The sequence below is a fragment of the Pantherophis guttatus genome, chromosome 3 (genome assembly GCF_059756535.1).
Source record: "Pantherophis guttatus breed Tessera chromosome 3, ASM5975653v1, whole genome shotgun sequence".
NCBI classification, from domain to species: domain Eukaryota; kingdom Metazoa; phylum Chordata; class Lepidosauria; order Squamata; family Colubridae; genus Pantherophis; species Pantherophis guttatus.
Genome location: NC_142065.1, coordinates 129,642,774 through 129,659,902, shown reverse-complemented (window position 1 = coordinate 129,659,902; position 17,129 = coordinate 129,642,774). Strand labels below are relative to the sequence as shown.

The 17,129-nt window shown below is 35.5% G+C and overlaps 1 long non-coding RNA gene across 1 annotated transcript; it reads left to right on the top strand.

The window, feature by feature from the left end:
- The first annotated feature begins 77 nt into the window (after positions 1-77).
- LOC117662507 (uncharacterized) lies at positions 78-2,396 on the top strand. Its single transcript, XR_004590441.2, has 2 exons — positions 78-113; positions 2,329-2,396. It is a non-coding gene; the product is annotated as an uncharacterized LOC117662507 (long non-coding RNA).
- Positions 2,397-17,129: the final 14,733 nt, after the last annotated feature.

The window sequence follows — 17,129 nt, the reverse complement described above, 5'->3', positions numbered from 1 at the left end:
TCCAATCACAGCTTCAGTAGAAAGGATCAGTCACGCAATCCAATACTAATTCTCTTTATTCTATAAAGGCAATCAAGATACTCATTATGAAGAAATCAGTAAGCTTATATGCAGTAAGTGTCCAAGAATTTAATTATGTTTAATGTTCTGTAATTTTTGTTCAGCTAATAAAATAGTGTGTTTATTTCTTTAAAAATAATAACTTGATAATAGTGTGTAGTTAATTAGTTGAAAATTTTAATAGGCTTTTGCTAGTTTCATGAGTGGCCACTTCTTAAAGCTTCATTTGCTTCTATGTAACCAAGCTATTCCTTAGCTAAATCATTAAATATCTCCTGGAAATATTCCAGGCAGTATAAGTATATTGTCCTGCTTATCTAGGAAGATAGATATATAGATACTGTAACTCTCTATCTGGTCTATTTGCATTCCTCAGTATAAATTGATTCATGCTGTTTTTAAACAAGCATTTTATGTATATGAGGATGTTTTTATGCAGTTTTCTCTTAACTATTTTGTGTCTGTGTGTATATAAAAATAATATGCAGGTTTTGAGATAAGAACTGCATCTGAAAACCTAGGACATTTTCAGATTGCTATCACTAATGAGTCATTACTAACATCACTATTTTCTCAGCTGTATTGTAATCCAAGAAATGCTAAGGAAAGCAAACAAATTGATTGTATATTAAATTGAACTACATGACTCACATCAATATCCCAGTGACTTCTTTATATGCAGCAGTAAAGCATTTTATATTATTCTGTATTATGTAGCTTTTCAATACATTTTCATATTATTATTTATTTGCTTAGTTGATTTCCCTGTTTTTTATTTGGTTATATTTCTAGTTAACCCATTTTATCCCCACTGCTGTGTAAGCACTCCTGACAATACAAGGCTACCTGCTGTTGAATAAACAGACAGGTACTCTCCTAAACAGTGATTAATTTGTGCTAGAGCATTTCCGTGTCCATCTTTGGCAAGATCTTGAAGGGTAAGGACATCTTGAGGGCAACAAAGTTCAGAGCAGACAGACCTACTCTTTCAAGTAGTGATGAATAGCTGTGACAATTGGCTACTGAGAAAGACAGAGAGAATTATGGATTTGGAAATAGTTCCTAGGAGGGCTATGGACTACAAGATCTAATCAATCTGCCCAAGTCCAAATGAATGCTGACTCTTCTGTTGAGATGATAAGGAAGCAGGAATTCACATACTTGGAGCATGTGATATACTGTAAGTGGAAAAAAGGGAAAAAATATTCTTGGTAGAGTTGAAAGAAATGGAAAGAGGGGAGATATCAGAAAAACTGGATTGAGGAGATCAAAGAGATTACAGGAACAACCTCAAAACACTATAGGCTAATGCTATATATAGGTTGAGATGTAAGCAATTGTCTATGCAGTCAGTTGAAAACGAGGCTGACTCAACTGAACTTAAGTAATAAGTAATCTCTTTGGCATTTTTTCTTTTATCAACCCAACCTTCATTTCTAGGATATATGGACAAATATATATAATTATACAGAGGGAATTTTCTTACCAGTAAACAACTATTTGAGCTTTACTGTATTTAATTTGAAGTGCCAAAGAATTGAATATTTAATTTTGTGGTATGTAACATATATACACAACCAATAAATTATTACCTCTTTATAGAGGTAATTAGTCATTGCGTCAAGGCTGCCTTATTGGAGGAGGTGATATAAAAAAATAAGCAGTTAAATAATTACATGAGTTTGATAAAGTTTGAGCTGAGTAGTCTCATTTACTATTGGACAACATTGTCATCTAGTCATAAATGTTAACATTTTTTTCTATATGGACCAAAGATTTTGTTAACAGTTTGTTTTTTAAAATAAGAGAGCAGAATATATACTTTTGCCAAAAATAAAAATTCCAAAGAGGCCTTACAAAGGATTATGTGTGGTCTGGATAACTAGGAAGGGTCTCTTCTGAAATGCTTCTCACATCCTTTTGCTTACAAAGGCTATGATACTTTTTACAAGTTGCTAATCCAGTCTGCGGTTCTTCCTTCTGTCTCCCAAGGTCATTCCCACATACCATTACCATCTGATTAGTGCATAGCCAGATGTATGGCAGAAACAGCCACAGAAGCCAGACTAGCATAGAACTATGGGCCTTAACAAGCAAGAGATCAGGATATAAGCAACTGATTTAGCCAAAGGTGAAGAAGAAAGTACCTGGGAAGTATATTATATCAGTCAGAATAAAAAATACCCCAAACATGAAACCTATTTAGAAGCTATTAAGCATAATTTTTCCTCTTTTTTTAAGTGTGTGTTTCTCTGTGTTCTTTCATAGGAGGTTCTCTGCTTTCTTCATATTAAAGATCCAAGATATACTGCAAATAAAGTGTAAATCGTAGGGAATGTGGAGCCAGTTGGATCCTTATTGAGTGAATTAGGGACATAGGAAACTAAACTGCACAGCTTTATTCTCCAAATGAAATTTAGTGGAATCAACAACAATGTGAAAGTAAACTGTAAACAAAAGCAGTTTTCTAGACATTTTGCAATCTTATCCCCTGTAATGAAATTTTCATTGTTTGCTGACCAGATCATATAGCCAAGCTGTTTCTTATTTAGTGTTTTATCTGCACTAGGCTGGTTGTTTCTTACAAATATTTTATGTGCTTGCTGTCAGCTCCTACAATTCAGCCAATCTCATACTGTTAGATGTGTTTAGCTTAATGAGGTAATGGGCCATTGCCAATTAACATTAAGTCATGGCAAAAATGAGTAATATCCTGATTTGTTTAAACAGAAAGACAGTTGAAGCCCACTGGGTCTATTGGAACAGACTTTTGTAAACAATCTCTAAGCTGAACCTATTCATACTTGAGATTTATAGCAACAGCCACTCATCACTGTGGTTATATAAGGCCTGTCTGCATCCGTGATATACCACCATAGTGGCGGCTAGATGATACTATAAATTGCTAGTGTGAATTGCCTAAAGGCTTAAAACCGAAGTTATTCCAGAAGAAGCAAGTCATATTTTAAGATTTACAAATATATTGTTAATATATGGGTATGATGATTGAAATAAGTCTTTTAACAATGCATAAATCCTTCAGATTTCAAAATTAAGACATTTCATGAATTTCTTAATAAACATGACATCTTCGGCTTTGACAGATCAGTATCCTCCACTGACTGGTTGGTCTAAGTATCATTCCTTAGGAGTCATGAGTAAAGCAAGATATATTGTTAGATCTGTTTAATGATAAGCTATTTTTTTTTATAAAGCATAACCTTCTGATGCAGAAGTAATTGAACAAAATATAAAAAGTTGTTTGTATTTTAAATCATCTGTAAATGAACATAAATAATGCATTTTAGTTGGAGGAGAAAATCATATACCAGTAAAATGTAATTTATTACTTTGGTTAGCTTCTCAATAATGTGTTGTTCATCACAAAACAGCACAAAGAACTCCTCTCCTAGAGCCATTGTACATGTGCTGGCAATTATTTCAATATACAGAAAACTCTGTTTCAGAAAGTACTCTCGATTTGGAAATAAAACAAAAACACCTAAAATATGTATGTGTGAGCTGATTCTTGATTTTCAAAAAGAGAATTGTTGGAGTTCAAGGCTTCTTGTAGCCTAAGGCTCCTATTTGCAAATGTATGTGGATTGGTTGCAGTTATTCAGCTGAGAGCAAAATGTAAAAGCAGGCAACATCTACAGGGAAATGATCTCTTCTCTGATATTATTTTCTCTATTCCAGAACTGAGCTCTGGCACTAAAATAGATTGCAAGATTTAATCTTGGTGAACCTTGGCACCAATCAGCTCAATTCAGAGATATTTGCAAATGAAGTGGTTTAAAGATTCTAATCTCAGTTTGATGAAGGCCACCATGGACAACATGTCTCCCAGGTTTGGTTAAAGAATGATTTACCCTAAAGCACTGCATTGCATTCGGATTTTGGATTCATGAGATCCAAAGCAATGCAAGGTCAAATACACAGCCAATAGATACCCATATTAATTTTTCCCCCTTTTCTGTTTTTCTTAGATTTATATCCCACATTTTATTCAGCAGCATGAGACAGTGTACATAGCACTAACTACTCAACTGCTTTCAGTTTCCCCACAACAAGGACCATATCCCCTCTTTTGGTAGTACAGTGTTGGTCCATACTGTTTCTCGTTTAAAACAAGTTTTATTGAACATTTTCAACATTAAAAAACAAAACACAATTTTTCAGTCATTACAGCGTTTTCATATCAATGTCAATATCATCCATAACATTTGAATTTACATAAGTTCTATTTCTATGGTTCCCTATCCTATGTTATACAGTCATTTGAATTATAGTAGTATTTATATAGAGATACAATACATTCTTATTATCATCAATATTATATAATTCTTATACAATAATTTTACTCCTATTCTCTAGCCATATATACCATCTACTCCAAACTTGGTAATATTCTGATTCCTCTCTCTCTTTCAATTCTATCCATCTCTGCACATTCATATATCTTTCTTATTATCATTGCCTCTGAAGGAATATTAGTCTGTTTCCAATTTTGTGCAAAAACAATTCTGGTTGCCGTTAGTATGTGTAATATTATATATTGAAGTTTCTTTGCCGTTTTCCCATCTAAGATGCCCAATAAAAATAGTTTTGGCTTCAACTCAATCTTTTGTTCAGTAATTTCTTCCAACTATTCCCTTATTTTATGCCAATATTTTCTTGTGTCCACCACATATGGTAGAAAGTTCCCTGTTTATAACTACATCTCCAGCATTCAGGTGAGTAGTTTGGAAACATTTTGACCAATCTCGCTGGGGGTAAATGCCAATGATAGAACATCATATAGAGGTTTTCCTTATAGGCTGCTGACATTGTAAATTTATAATTTCTCTCCCATAATTTATCCCAATGGTCTAATTCAATACTATGCCCAAAATTTCTAGCCCAACTTAACATTGTCTCCTTCACAGTTTCTTCTTCCATTTTGAATCTTAGGAAGAAGTTGTATGCTTTTATAATCATTTTTCCCCCTGTCCCTAGCAATATTTTATCCAATTCCAATTGTTTTCCATAGATACCATACAGTTCCAAATCTTTTTTATACCTTGTCCTAAGTTAGAGATAGGGCCACCAATCAATCTTTATTCCTTGATTCCTTAGTTCCTGGTCCGATTTTAATTCTCCTTGTTCATCCAATAATTCTATGTATCTCACCACCTTATTTAAATCTAATACATTTGAGTAAATATTGCCTCCATTGTTGAGGTCCATACTGTTTCTAATTCAGTTATTCATTAGGCTATAACTGCACAAAGTGCAATCTATGCATCTAATATAATGTGTCAATCTGCCCATCAGCCATTGTGTATCCTTGTGCCAGTCATTCTGTCTCTTAGGGAAAATGCTCAGTGAAAATAACGTAAGGAAGAACCATCCACAATATTTTAAATTCCCCGGACAAAACATACAACATGAAGGAAAACAAGACAATGAGTATTTGATGACTGCTGCCCTGGCTACTAACACTATTCCTGAACGGAAAATTTACAATATGTTTTATAAAATGTGCGGCAATGTGACATAAAATTATGAATATGATACAGTACTTTTTTGGGGAAAGTAATATTACAAAATCACAAACTGAACTGAACGCATGTGGTTTACATGTAAAAGTGAGGACAATAAAAATGGAAGGAGATCACTTATTATCTCTTTCTATATTGAAGTCACTCCTAGTAAGATGATGAAATAAGAAGCTATGTCAGGCCATCATTGATAGTGAGCAGTTATTTTTGCTTTGTTGGATTACAAATAAGTAGGCCTGTTTTATTGCACTAGTCTCATAAAAGATATTTTTCTATGTGACAGATATTAAATGGAGGCTTTCCTATTCAGGCTGCAAAAATATGGGGATTACTCTTAGGTTAGTGTCCATTAACCTGCCACTGGAGAATGCTTCTTATTTAAAAACTTTCATTTACAATGTACTATAATCACCTGTATTTAGACATCTGCATTATTTTGAAGCATAATATATTTCTACAGAATTTGGAACAAAAGGGTTTTGCTATGGGATTACTTATATTATTTCACATCCACTACATGTCAACATAATTGATGCACGATATAGAGCATGATATTATAAGTATAGCAGATCTTGTAACCTAATTTTTCACATCCTTGCACAGATTTTAAAAACACATTTTGATAAAAATGTCAGTTTTATCCACTGACATTTCCAAAACAATTCTACAGACATAAAATTACCCAACCAATACTGACTATCCTAAATCTTCCTAATGTCTAATTTATTCTACCATTGAAAAGACATGTGTTTTATGTGTTACATTTGCAAGCATCATCCATAAAAATCTACCTGCATGTCTACTTAAATATGGGTTAAGGACATTTATATTTTCATAAAGCCCAGATGGAATTTAACATTTGTCTTTTAGTTAAGTTGATGATAACATGGACTTCTTTTGTAGATTTGACTTTTGGATATGCAACTGGAAATATGCAGACAACTTTAATGAGACATAATCAATAATTCTACAATAGAAAGACAGTGATTAGTTTTTAAAGCCTGAGGAGTTATTTTGACTTTCTTTTTTTCTTGCTCAGTATATTGAAAAGCATTATTAGTAGTGTTTCACAGGATTGCTTCAGAGTCTATTCTTTCCATTGCCTAATGTTTGTTATACTAGATTTACCTAAATTATTTTCTATTATTCATTCTAAAATAACAGAATAATAGAATTGGAAGTGACTTGGAGGAATTCTAGACCAACTGCCTGCTCAAGCAGGAAACATTATACCATTTCACACAAATGGATGTTCAATCTATTCTTAAAAACCTCCCATGTTAGATCACCCACAACTTCTGGAGGCAAGCCATTCCACTGATTAATTGTTCTAACTGTCAGGAAATTTCTCCTTAGTTCTAGGTTGCTTCTCTCCTTGATTAGTTTCCATCCATTGGTTCTTGTCCTGCCTTCAGGTGCTTTAGAGGATAGGTTGACCCCCCTCTTCTTGGTAGCAGCCCCTTAGATATTGGAATGCTGCCATTGTATCATCCTCAGTGCTTTTCATTAAACTAAACATACCCAATTTCTTCATATGTTTTAGCTTCCAGTCCCCTAATCATCTTTGTTGTTCTTCTCTTCACTCTTTCCTCAGTCTCCACATCTTTTTTTATATTGTGGCAACAAAAACTGGATGCAATATTCCAAGTTTGATCTTACTAAGGTATTATAAAGTGCTACTAACATTTCATGTGATCTTGATTCTATCCCTCTGCTAATACAGCCTAGGATCACGTTTTTTTGGCAGCTGCAGCATACTGCTGGCTCATATTTAAGTGATTGTCCACTAGAACTTCTTCTCACAGTTACTACTGTTGAGTCAGGTATCACCTCTTCTATACCTGTGCAATTGGTTTTCTTGCCTAAAAGTAGAATCTTACTTTTTTCACCATTGAATTTCATTTTGTTAGATAGCGTCCAATGTTCAAGTCTGTTGACTTCCTTTTGTATTTCTGGCATGTTGGCTGTCATCTGCAAATTTGATGAGTTTCTATTCTATCCCCTCAGATAAATAATTAATGAAGTTATTGAAGAATACAGGGCCTAAGAGAGAGCCTTGAGGTACCTCACTGCATAGTTCCTTCTATGTAGATTCAGTTCCATTAAGGACTACATATTGAGTCTGGTTGGTCAACCAGTTACAAAATCATCTGGTAGTGATGGTTTGTTCTATGTTCTATATTCAAATAGTAGATTTTGTCTAGTTTATCAAATATCTTAATGAAGTCTAAGTAAATTTTATCTACAGCATTTCGCTGGTCCACTAATTTTATCATATGTCAAAGAATACAATAAGATTTGTCTGGCATGATTTTTTTTTGACAAGCCCATGTTGGCTTCTGGTTGACTTTGCTTGTTGTTGTCTGTGGCCTGTTAAGAATCTGGCCACACAGCTGGAGATGAAACTGAAACCACTACCACCACCACCACCATCACCACCACCCTGATCCATGGAAAAATTGTCTTCCACAAAACTAGTCCTGATGTTGTGGACTTCTGCTCTAGTTTTATATTCCATTCCTTGGCTTCATTCCACCAGGTTTTGGTAATGGAAACAATCTTATATCTGCCCACATGTGCCGTGTTTCCCTGAAAATAAGACCCTGTCTTATATTTTTTTTTGAACCCTGAAATAAGTGCTTGGCTTTATTGCCATGCGCTCAAAAGCCCAATTGGGCTTATTATCAAGGGATGTCTTATTTTGGGGAAAACGGGGTACTTGGATTTCTAATTCATACTGTTTATTCCTCATACTTTGTGCATAGGCATTAGTGTATAGGCATTTCAGTTCTTGTTTAGTGACTTTGAGTTTGTTTTCTACATAACTTTCTACTTAACTTTGTTATACCTATATACAGGAAAAACCTGTACATAATTTGTCCCCCTTCTTTCTCACTACCTGTTTGATTAGTGCATATGGTATGGCACACATCAAAAGCTTGATTTTTCTTAGCAGCTATTTAATATTCTTAATCACACAAACATCTATGTTAGAAACATTGACAACCTTATCAGTTTTAGATTGCTGGGGACAGAAGTCTTCTGTACAAATTAACTCTGTGTCCCCATTATTCAGTTTAAAAGCTTCTCCAGAAAACCCCTGAATTTAATACTAAATAGCTCAGCCCCTTTTTGTGATGGATGCAAACCATCTCTTTTATACAGCTTTTCACAGAACAATTGCGACTATCATGACTAACATAACCAAAGCCTCCCACTTTACACCACTCTTTTAGCTACACATTGAACTCCATTATATGCTGGCATTTCTTTTTTGCTCCTTATATACAGGTAAAACCTTTGAAAAAGTAGGACTACAGCCTATCTTGTCCCAAGCATTGGAAAACATGCTGCACAGAAAGTTTTTGGACAGATCATTTGTGCCAAGATGCACAACAATGCCAACCCCACAGTCCTTACTAGCAATGCTCCTCTTTTCTCTGCTGGCAATAGCACCAGGCAGACACCTCACCTCTTTCAAAACCTCCACATCCTTCCCTAAATTGACTCCTCTTACAGTTGGCTCACCAATCAGAAGGTGGTTTCTCTTTTTAGATATCTTGTTCACCTCACATGGCTGATTTGCAACACCTGATTCATGCCTTCCCTTATCCAGGACAACTTCTTCTTCATAGGCCACAATCCCCTGCTCAATTGAATCATCATCATCACCACAAACAACTGAACCTGCCACCTTAGTATCCTTATTAAGTTTAGCAAGAGCATTATATCTGTTATGCAGGGACACCAACATCTTCATGTTTATTGTCCACAGTTCTCACTGTGTCAGATCCAACAGTTGTTCATACTATCTATCTCTTGCAGACAACACTCTTTGTCTTTACTCTTTGTGGTAGAGCAGGGCAGCTCAATAGAACACATCAGCTGAGTTGGCCACCTAATTTCAGCCTGAAGAGCACAAACTAAAGACTCTAGAGAAGTAATATACCAATACAAAGAGCAATCTGCTTACAAACAGGACAGTATCCAAACTTTTAAAAAATGACATGAAAAACAGCAGCAAAACAAATGTTGCACTGAAATAAAGCAGATATTCTAAAATAACATTGCAATCACACACACATTTCCCAAGGATGAATTACAGTTGTTTTCAAATTACTGATGTTTTTAAGACTACACTTTTGCTCAGATGCCCTCACAATGATTAGTTTCACAGAGTCAGTACAAATAGATATTCTTTCATAGCCTCTCTGTTTTAGATTCCTAGTGTATGATTTGTGCAGCTTTAGGTGCACAGACCACTAGCTTGCTCCACTGGAAGAAACATCATTGTGAGCTACTCCTCCCAGCAAGCTCTGGTGTTCTGCAATAAAAGTGCAACCAGTGACTCAGTTCCCAGGTGGCTAGTTTGTTCTATATTTTCTTTTCTAAAGAAAAGGAAAGAAACCAGATACACATTCATACATTACACATAGCATACACACACACACATGGCTTTTTTATGGTGTTTTGAAAAATTTAGCTTCTGTAAGAAACTTTTTTTTCTGTACAACTGTGGTAGAAGAAATAGTAATCTCTATGATTCCCACTTATGTGTCAGCAACTTTTGGAGAGATTCCAGGATCACATCCAAAGATTTCAGGGATATTCTGTTGTCATGGTGAGTCCGGTTGTCCATTCTTCATTCAGATGTTCTATGAGAGTTATTGGCATTATGTACCTATGATAAAATAGCCACCATTCTCTGAGAATACGAAGAAAGTATCTGACCATTAAATAAAACATTCTTGTATCCAAGAGAGGAAAGAAATGTGAAAAAGAATCATACCACTTCAATTACGCTAGGTATAAGCTGAGATAGAGAGTTATTTTGTCAGGCTTTCAAGACTTTGCTACAATACCCTACAAGCAATAAAGATGTTTCCAGAAATCCAAGTGGTTTTTATTTCCTAAGTTTGCTTGCCTCAAAGGGCTTGACAGTAAAGGAAAATTAAACCTGTATTTACTTAAAGTGATTTGTGCTCAGCCATTTCCTGGAGAACATTCTCTAACCCTCACTCTCTAGAATTATAAGTGTGCTTGAAATCAAGAATATAGCAGCACTTTTTATTAAATCTAGACAACAGTCAAATCAATTTTGCTAGGGTTTACAGGAATTCATAAAGTATAACTCAAGCACAAATATAATACTTCATTCTGTTTCATTCAATAACTGATGTGGTTGCCACCATGTAAAAAAGATGTGGAGACTCTAGAAAGAGTGCAGAGAAGAGCAACAAAGATGATTAGGGGACTGGAGGCTAAAACATATGAAGAACAGTTGCAGGAACTGGGTAGGTCTGGTTTAATGAAAAGAAGGACTAGGGGAGATATGATAGCTGTGTTCCAATATCTCAAGGGCTGCCACAAAGAAGAGAGAGTCAAGCTATTCTCCAAAGCACCCGAGGGTAGGACAAGAAGCAATGGGTGGGAACTAATCAAGGAGAAGCAACTTAGAATTAAGGAGAAATTTCCTGACAGTTAGAACAATTAATCAATGGAACAACTTGCCTCCAGAAGTTGTGAATGCTCCAACACTGGAAGTTTTTACAAAGATGTTAGATAACCATTTGTCTGAAGTAGTGTAGGGTTTCTTGCCAAAGCAGGGGTTTGGACTAGAAGACCTCCAAGGTCCCTTCCAACTGTTATTCTATTCTTTAAACAGGCATAGAATTCTGAAACCTGTAGTCCCCTGATGTCTAACAATTAGAAGTTTTTTTTTTCATGTAGACAAAACTGTACCATTGTCTCTACCTGGGTTGTGAAAATTTTGACCCAACAACCATATGTGCCCTAATTTCTTGCAGCTCTCTGCATCATTTGGTCCCCAAGACACTTTAGATCTAAATAATCCCAACCTGCAAAATAATTCATTTGCTGCATGTGTTATGCATGTGCCTAATGCCAAAAAGATTAGGTGACATAGAGGGGAAAGCATTTGTAAATTTGCAGTATTGCAAGTTTAAATTCTTTGATTGGCTTTTTCCATGGGTCAATAATACTTCATTGAATAATATTCTCCCATTCAGGCTATGCACACCTACCTTCAGATAAATTCTAGTAAAATTAATGGCTTATTTTTTAATAGACCTATAAAGGATGTTTCCATGCAAAGCCGGTAGTAGATATGGAGAATTTAATAAATAGACAATAATATTCAACCATCTGAGAGTAGACCTAGTTTATATTTGTTCACCATCTGGCATTGCAAAAATAGTTCTGAAATGCACAATCAATTTATGGGCTGCCTTGAAGTTTTCATTTTGTATAAAAGTGCTGTTGAGTTCAGAATGGGTAACAGATATAATAATGCTATGTTTTCTCTGCAGACATTTTGAGTCCCTTGTTGTTGCACTGGGTAAAACTGCCAATTATCAATCCTCAAGGTTTGGAGAGAGAGGTGGGGTTGTGTGTGGGAGAGAAAGAGAAGAGTGGGAGAGAGAGTTGGGTAGTTGAAGATGAGATAAAGCTACTTTTATTATTATTATCTTAATAAAAGGATACACAAATTCTAGAAAGCAGTAATCACAACAGGAAATAATGACTATTCCCATACAAGCTAATATGCTAAATTCTAGATAAGTGGTTCTAGATAAGTGGCTATGATTCTGCTCCTAGTAGACTTCCAATAATGTAGAATGGAATCACAAGGTTTTGTTTTTTTTTAAGAATATCACTGCAGGCACAGCAGAAGTACCAAAAAAACCTCATGTTCACTTTGCGTGGCCAGGCTCAGAGCAGAATTGCATAGGCAGAGTAGAGTTAAGACACCTGAATAATGTTATGTATTTTTAGCTATTATTTCACATTTCTGGCCTTTAAAAAAGGAAAAGCTTTGTTGAGGAAAGCTTACCAGTGAAGATATCACTGAAGATAAAAGAAAGCCTAAATTAAGAAAATATGATAAACTCTAAGAGATAAAATATTTCTTAGTAAGCAGTATGCATATTTATTTTTGCCCAATCTTAAAGCTAATAGTTTTATATATAAGAAGGTTGTATATATTCATTTATCATATTAAAAATTATTTCAAAGTCTGAGGATCTCTCTTCTAGAGGATTACAAAATGGATAAAGGAATTCCCGCAATAACTGGCTGCTTGCAATAATTTCCAATCCAATATACTAGATGCACATTTAGATTCAAAATTCGTTATTACAATTATATCCTGTTCTACTTCCAATTTTTTAAAAAATGTAATTTAGCCTTCACTATTCAGTATTTTCTCATTAGGAAACTTTCAGTATTTTCTATCTTGGAGCTATCTGTATCCTGAAACAGAGGCATTCCTAATGACATTTGTGTATAATCTATGTTAGAAAATTTCAGGTGAAATGTTTGAAGATTCTAAACTGAATGAAACTGCCTATTCAAATAGGAAATACCAAATGGCTCAACAGTGACAAACAAGATATGGGAAAAACTAGTTTCAAATAAAGTTATTTTATAACTAGTCATGAACAAGAATCTCCCTAGATGACCTTATAACTAGCTTTTGTTTATTTTATTTTAATTTTCCAAGATGAAAAACTACAATGTAGTGTAGCCTATAGTTCTCCCAGAGAGTTACTCCTTTAATGTGATAATCTCAGCAGCTCCAATGATACTAAGAGTTACACCACCATGACTACATGTAACCATAGGGATTGCAGGAAGCTAAGAAACTATAGTGAGAATGAGGGCATAAAAGAAACCAATTTACTTAGGAGAAAGAATTCTAAGATTTTATCAAGAAAAGGGAACTGTCACAATACTTCGACAGTGTCAAAAAACAGTAAGAAACACATAGGAATTTCACAAGTAGATCTGGAGGGATGACATGACCATAACAAACAGTGAAAAAAAAAATCTATTCATTTTTCGTATCACTATTAACTGAAAAGTTTCTCATCTTGCAAAGATGCGTACAATTGTAGCACTGAATGTGAGATGCATGAACAAAATTGTCAAAGCAATATTAATTTACATGTTTGAGAAATAAATTAATTCAGGTAGACCACAAAGGGCAATTTTAAATTAGGTGATTGGCAATATTATATAGTATTTAAGACATGACAAGTGAAGGGAAGAAGTGGTAATGACACTGAGGATGTGCTCAGCTATCATCCAAAGAAATATAGAATCATGTCTATTGGGATTGGTGGATATCCAAGAAATATCTGTGTAATAAAAATTTATCTCCTTGCTATAGATGCATGGTAGAAGGCACTTAAGAATTCCATTGCAAATTTCAAGATGTAATAAATGCAAGATCTAAAAAGACTGTAGTATTATTAATGCTGGGTGGGAATGTCAAAATTGGAGAAACAGGAACTTGGAATTATAGGAAGACTAGGATTGATAATTGCAATAATACATAGGTCCATGGGATTATGTGAAGACAATTTTTATTTACTACAAATACCCATTTCAAGAAGCATACATGCAGATGCTATTCCTGGACATCATTGTATGGGCATCATTGAAAACAAATCACTCAAACTATAGAAAAGAACAACTAAGAAATGCAGTCAGTCAGGGCTCTACAGATTGTAGAAAAGGCTATGGAATATTAGCCTCAACTATATGGATTAGATTTTAAAAATTAAAGAGAGTGTGACATCCATATTTGGAGAACAAATAGAATATAAGAATGTAAGACCCATGTAAGGAACAAATTCAGTACATGTACTTTATGCAAAAGAGAACCCGAGGAACTATGGGGAGAGTTAAAAGACATTTTGAAAAGTGAAGTTGAAAGCATATTCTCCAAATTTAAAAGGAAAGATCCAAGTGGCTTTCAGAACAAGTTATCATGATAGCAAAGTAAAAACAAAAGATGAAAGCAAGGGCAAATAAGGAGGTATGATGATTGAATGCAGATATTCAATAACAAGAAAAAAACAAAGAAAGCTATTTCAATCAAGATTTCAATGAATAGAGAAAAAGAACAAAAAATAAAAATAAGAAATATTTTAGGAAGATCAGAGGAATCATAACAAGTTTACATCTATGGTAGTGCTCTACAAGAGTAGTCATCAAAGAGAAATAATAGTGACAAATACATTTAAGGAGATAGACTATTCTAAGCCCTGCTATAAACAATATTATAGAATGATGAAACTTACTGAAAGAAAATGTATGCTGTATCTAAGAATATTATTTTGTGATGTCCCCTTTACTGAGATTAATATCATCCTCTTTTGTGGCATGTGCTTTTAAAATAGTTTTCATAGGCTTTAATAATGATTGTTAGTATGCATTTATTGGAGTTTTTTAACTGAGTGTTGCATGCCTCCCAGAGTAACTGTCTTGTGAGATGGGCAGCTATACAAATGTGATAAATAAATAATATATTACAAGAAGAGTAAGATTAGAAGAGAAGAAAGCTGGAATAAGAATTGAAGATCAAAATTTGAACAAATTGATATACCACTTTGCTAGCTGAAAGTAAAAATCTAGAAAAGCTCATTAAGGAAGTGAAAAATGTAAAATTATAATGAGGGTTTCTTTAGGATTCATCTGATCAAAGAGCATATGAAAATTTCTTTCTTTCTTTCTTTCTTTCTTTCTTTCTTTCTTTCTTTCTTTCTTTCTTCCTTCCTTCCTTCCTTCCTTCCTTCCTTCCTTCTTCTTCTTCTTCTTTTTTTTGGTAAATCAGCTAAAAATGAGGCCTTTGCTAACATTTCAAAGGTAGAAAGGTTAGCTTCTCTTTCAACCACCTAAGACTAATTAGGTTGACTCAGCCTTCCATCCTTTCTAAGGTAGGTGAAATGAGGACCCAGATTGTGGGGGCAATAAGCTGACTTTGTATAAATATACAAAAGTACGAAGGCTATTGCTTAACGCATTGTAAGCCGCCCTGAGACTCCAGAGAAGGGCGGCATATAAATTAAAGCAAAAAAAAAAAAAAACCTAAGCAAGCACCATTCAGCTAAAACATGCAGATTAATCCCACCCACCCACCTGTCCCTTCTTGTAAACTCTGACTTCAGAAAAGTATAGAATGTGCAAAAATTAATTCACAGCTAACTGCCTTACCATTTGGAGCTACCTCTTAGCTATTGTTAAGTGTGTAGTTTATTACCAAATGCCCTAAGAGTTAATCAAGGACTTTAGTTAGAACTTAGTGTATACAAACTCTATTTACAGGCTTTTACCACATCTGGAATTTGGGTCCCTCTTAGTATAAAGTATTTAATTTCTACTACAGGAACTACTATAATTCTTAACCTTACATTATTAGTGTTACTTTTATGTTTTATAGCATGCTCTGCAAAGATGGGTACATTGGATCACAAGATCATATCCTGCTGTACTGTAATTTTTACTACAGTAAGATCTACAATAAGCTACTAAAACCTTTTCTTAGCCCACTGTCAGGTTGGATTGAAAAATTCTATGTGCAGGTTTTTGGCACATCAAGATTATTGATTATTGATACTTTTGACAGATCAAGATCCCAATAATTTTTGTTCTTGACTATAGGCTATGCATGACTACAGCTCTTTTTTATCATGTATATTATCTCCAAGCCAATCAATAGAGTCAGCTTTTGAACACAGCCAAAAAGATGGGGGTGGATCTCACCTCCAGCAGCATGATGTTCCAGAAATCAGGAATATGGCAGAAAAGGCTTTTCTCCTGGACCTTACCATGCATAGTCCCTTGACCAATGAGGTCCACAGCATGCCCCTTCTGCCAGTGCAAATGGAGTGGACTAATCCTATTTGGTTGAGATAGTTCTTTAAATAGCCTGGCCCCATGCCATCAAGGGCTTTAAATTCTTCAATTGGACCTGGAAACAAACCAGCAATCAATTCTTAATACTCAATCTTATATGTTCTAGAGGCCCACAGTTTGCCTATGCTGCTATATTTTGTGCCAGTTATAGTCTGAATAGTCTTCAAAGTCTGAATAGTCTTCAAAGATATCCCCATGTAGAATACATTTCAGTAGGCCAAAAATAAGATGACCACGGCATGAGTGACTGAGTGCAGGGCCTCACAATCCAGAAAAGGGTGCAACTAGCACCAAGGCTCTCCTAGCCACAACTGTCACCTTTAGAAGAGCACTTGACAGCTGTGGCCGGGAGGGCGTTTTATCAGGTTTGCCTGATTCGCCAGTTGCGTCCCTTTCTGGATCAGGACTCATTAAATATGGTCACTCATGCCCTCGTCACTTCCCGCCTGCAATGCACTCTACATGGGGCTCTCCTTGAGGAGCACCCAGAGGCTCCAGCTGGTCCAGAGTGCGGCCGCGCGGGTGGTGATGGGAGCGACGGGGCACTCCCATGTGACCCCCCCTCCTGCGCGAGCTGCACTGGCTCCTGGTGGTCTTCCGGGTGCGCTTCAAGGTTTTGGTTACCACCTTTAGAGTGCTCCATGGCTTAGGACTGGGGTATCTATGAGACTGCCTTCTGCCACCAGTAGCCTCTCACTGACCAGTACGCTCCCATAGAGAGGGGCTCCTCAGGGTGCCGTCGGCCAAACAATGTCGACTGGTGGCCCCCAGGGGGAGAGCCTTCTCTGTGGGGGCACCTGCCAT